Below are 4681 nucleotides of genomic sequence, written 5' to 3'. Positions count from 1 at the left end.
TAGATTTCTTAAAACAACTTTAAAACCAAAAACTTTAAAATCCAAAGCTTTAAAATCAAAATATCTGATCTTTAAACCATGCTCTGATACAATTAAAATTGTCACGACCCGGAACTCCCCATCGGGCCCGTGACAACCGCCGCGAGGCCTCGACAGACATTCTTCACCCCGAATGTCGATTGAAACCCCGCAAGGCTTAGCATCAACTTCCGCATCTCCCCGGTGAGCAACAGTTATTAAATCTCGCATTTCAAAAAAATCATAAGTCATTTTCAAATAAGAACAATAAAATATTATTTTCTGGCTCACAGGGGTATTTTCGTAATTTTTCGTCAAAAATCTCAAAACTTGCTAAAAATGTAGTAGGTAAGCAGAAAATATATATTTAATGATTTAAAAACAATTAAGTATCTAAAACGTTCATTTGAAAGCAAATTGTTGACAACTAGTACTATTCAAAAATAATAAATAAAATATTCTATTTTCTCATAAAATAAATTTTTATAGAAATATTCGTAAATAATTTTTCGCACATGAAAGTAAAGTAAAAATTGTATGAATAGAAATACAGATAACCAAAATATAAGTTTTGATCTGCAATGACACGTGGGCTCCAATTGACCAAGAGGATGTAAGACTGTGAACTCTTACTTTCTATAATGCAGTTCCGAGCTTAGTTCTCGTCCTACTCGACTATCTACAAACTGTCCTGAGCCTGAAAAATGTATAGGAAGAAGGGGTGAGATTTTATAATCCCAGTGAGTAAACAGATACCATCTAAAGTATCTAAAGCCGAGTAAATGGAGACAATTAAAATAAGTCATCATACTGTAATTTCATTACCTTTCAGTTCATTTCAACCAAATAAAATCAATCCATATAAATCGAGTAATCAACTTGGCTTATGAATTTCTTAAAACTTTGGCTCGTGCCAAAACTCATACTCGGTGATACCTTGCGCAGGGCATCTAACCGAGTCCGCCAAGGCTGTTAAAATTTTGTATACACTTAAAATATATTTTAGTTTGAGAAAAATACAGCCGTTCCTTGGCGTTGGCTGAGTTCCCCTTCACGTGGTGGTTTGGCGTGAAGTGAACCCTAAGCTTTACCCCAGGAGATACCCTACGCGCCTCTCCGTTCGAGGTAATAATATAATGGAGTTTACCGTGCCCCTCTAATAGGCTGGTCCACGGAACCCCCTCTGCAGTAAATAATTAATATATAATCCACCAATCAATAAAATTCATTCTAGCATGACATGGCAATTTATCGCAACCTAGCCTCTCAAGGCTGAATACACAGTATAAATAATTCTAACACCAAAATCAGTTTAGCCATTCATGCTCATTTATTGTCATAAGCCATTCAATTCAAAACCATAAATTTGCAACACAAACTAGCAGTCTCCAATTACTCTATTTTCAAAACCAATATTCGATTTTTCAGAAAATTTATAAAATCATTTTATAAAATCACAATTTCTCTTAAAACATAGCAATTTACCATTTAAACCCATTTTTCATAAAATCACACAGTTGTATAAAACTACTCTAGATAATTAAGACGATAATAAGTTTACTCACAGTATTAGGAGTAGAAATACTCCTATCTTCCGCCCTCGGGTGCAGTCTCTTACCCGAAACAATTGACTCACCACCTATCCATAATCCATGACACAAAATTCAATAAATTGTGTCAATTTATCATAAATTATTTCAGGCTCTTACCCATGCGTATGCACTAGATAGGATTTGAAATGTCTAGACAATCGCTTAATTGCGGTGTCCGACCTAACTCGCCTATACACGGTGTAAATTCCTAAAATCCCCAATTCGACTCCAATTCCATCCATTTCAATTTCAATTATCCAATTATATCCACAATACCTCAATGACTGTGAATTTGGTCCAATTTATCAGTCCGGACTATAAATTACGCTTTTACCCCTAGTGGGTAAAAATTTCAATTTATTGCACCGAAAATTCCCATTTAATTTCCAACCTCATAATTCATCATTTTTCCACCCAATTCTCTTAAAATAAAGTCAACCTCATCCTCACATACCATTGGCTAGATTCGGCCTAGGGAAATTCATGGAGAAGATAAATATTTTTCTTGTTGTTTTACTCATAAACATGCTAAACTAACACTAAACACTAACATAGCTCAAAATCAAATTTATCTAACAACTTTCTCTCTCTAAACCCATATGACCAGAATTCAAATCATCCTCAAATCACATGATTCAACCATGAAAAATGATGGAAAATGCATGGGAAAGGTAAAGCACAAGACAAATTTAAGAAATGTTACCTTTTTTTCACTTGATTTTTGAATTTCCACCTATTTTCCCTTTAAATTTCTTGGCTAGGGTTTTATTTTCTCCTTTCTCTCTCTTGTTTCTTGCTTGGCCGAATGTTGAAGAAGAAGAATGGGTGGGCTGATTTTTTTATGCCTTTTTTATTGTTTAATGAAATAATATTATTTTATTCATATTTTAAATATTTTATTAATTCATTTTTTTTTCTAGCCATCCATTTGTCCTACTTTTTCCACCATGCATTCCCTTTGACTTATCCAAGTCTTAAGTGAAATTTCCAGATTTTTCCAAAGTTTTGGTGGAGCAAATTTTTCAAAATTACACTTTTGCCCCTGAACTTTTCAAAAATTACATTTTTGCCCCAAAAATTGAAAATTTGCCATAATGCATAATTTGCACTCCTCATACTCATTTCACACTCTAAATAATTAAATTTGATCAAAATCCTTTCAAAAATTAAATTTTTGATTCTGTGTGGCAAAATTACCATTTTACCCTTTTACTCCAAATTATACCGAAATTAAAATTTTTCACTTCTAAACCTCAAATCTTACTCCAATAAGTCAAATGGAGCCAAAAATCTTTTCTAAAAATTTCCATTTTGTCCTCAGGTGGCAAATGACTATTTTGCCCCTAACCGGTCAATTTTTCGGATTGACTCCAAATCAGACCTCAAACTCTGAATTACCATATTAAACCATTATGGGACTTTAAAATTCTTAATTTCATCATGAATTCTCTATTTGATCTAGTTCGAGGCTTAAATCAACTTTGTTGTACGTCTAGGTATAATACCGACTTTTGTAAATTTTTTTTTTCGGAACTCTCTTAGCATGCAAATATGCTATCCATCACATGTATGTCATGACAATTATTTTTATAGATTCGGGCTTGTCATCTTCTCCCCCACTTGAATCAACCATATGATCTTTCTTCTTGACTGATTTCGACATCCGGCTACATATTAATATTTTAAAAATTTTATCTTGTCTCCTTGGTACCTGAAATACCTTATTATGCCTCACTTGACTTCCAAATCGCCTTTTATCTCACAAATTCTCCTCTGATAAAATTATTATTATTTTATTGTTATTTTCTCACTTGCGAAATATTTTATCCTAAACTACTCCTTTCGTCTTTTATCACTTTCAAACATTTTAATTGACATCAATTTGCATTCGATCAACTTTATTTATCACCATATCAAAGTATGGGGTATTTCAGACTAAATGAGTTAAGTTTTAAAATGAGGAGGTTTAGTGAGAAACCCTTAGCCAGTTGAGAAACCCTCATTCGGCTAATAACTTAATCCCAACGTCGCAGGAGCGAAAATTCGTTATCGTATTTGACTTGCTTGCGTATCATTAAAGCTTTCATTCTTCAAATGGTTCGTTATTTATGGGTTAATGATTTTCAAATGATTAATCATTTAAGGGCTTGATGAGGGGTTTTTAATATGAATGGAATTAAATTGCATTGTTTTGAAACAAGTGCATTATGATTTTAAATTCTCCCTTGTTGTTGCTTGTTCCCTTCCTTGTTCACTCACTAGGTTTATACTCACCATTTTCAACTTCATGTTTTCAGATCACGAGACAGCTGGTAGCTAGGTCAAGGTGTCTTTATACAGTCGACCCTTGGTAGGTGCCTCGGCATTCAGTAGCTGTACATTCGTTGAGTTTGTCCGCTAGACATCGAGTCTCTTTTTGTTATGTATAGACAAACCTAATGTAAATTATTAAGATATATGTTGTAGACAATGTATATACACTTGTTTGGTATGCCAGTATAAGGTGGCAATGTTTAATATTATTTTGATTCAAATATGAAATGTGACTTAGCAGTTTATGATGGAATGGTGAATATATCATATTAATAAGCTTGCTTGGGCTTAGTGGACTACGTCCATTGGGCCCATGTGCCCGTCATGACCCGAAATTTGGGTCGTGACACTTTGTCTTTTTCTTTCCCTTAGTTCAACTTTTTACTCTTTAGACACTGAGACAAAGTCCATAATGGTGTTGAAGTACTCGAGTTGACAAAAACTTAAAAATTCAACTCTAGGTGCAAAATGACCATTTTGCCATTACTATAGAAGTCATCACTATTTCTATTTCCTTCGTTATTTTATCCTTATTTTCCTCATTCATTTATACCTTAGGCCTACTTAGGCCTTAATAACATTAGAAAACCCACTCATAAGAGCTCACCAAGAGCAATGACGAAATTACCCCTTGTTAGTGTTATCGCATCTACTTCTAGTTACGTGTCTATGGAGGTCGAAGTTTCACAGGCTCACTTCTGAATTACCCTTTTTACTCAATAATCAACCTTAAATGGGCATCCGATAAGCTTTATTAG

The 4681-nt window shown here is 33.8% G+C and overlaps 1 long non-coding RNA gene across 1 annotated transcript; it reads right to left on the bottom strand.

Moving 5' to 3' along the window:
* LOC108661857 lies at window positions 687-2358 on the bottom strand. Its single transcript, XR_001927746.1, has 3 exons — window positions 2314-2358; window positions 1584-1657; window positions 687-715 (listed from the first exon to the last, which is right to left on the bottom strand). It is a non-coding gene; the product is annotated as an uncharacterized LOC108661857 (long non-coding RNA).

Source organism: Theobroma cacao, chromosome 1 (genome assembly GCF_000208745.1).
Source record: "Theobroma cacao cultivar B97-61/B2 chromosome 1, Criollo_cocoa_genome_V2, whole genome shotgun sequence".
NCBI classification, from domain to species: domain Eukaryota; kingdom Viridiplantae; phylum Streptophyta; class Magnoliopsida; order Malvales; family Malvaceae; genus Theobroma; species Theobroma cacao.
This window is presented reverse-complemented; position numbering and strand designations above follow the sequence as displayed.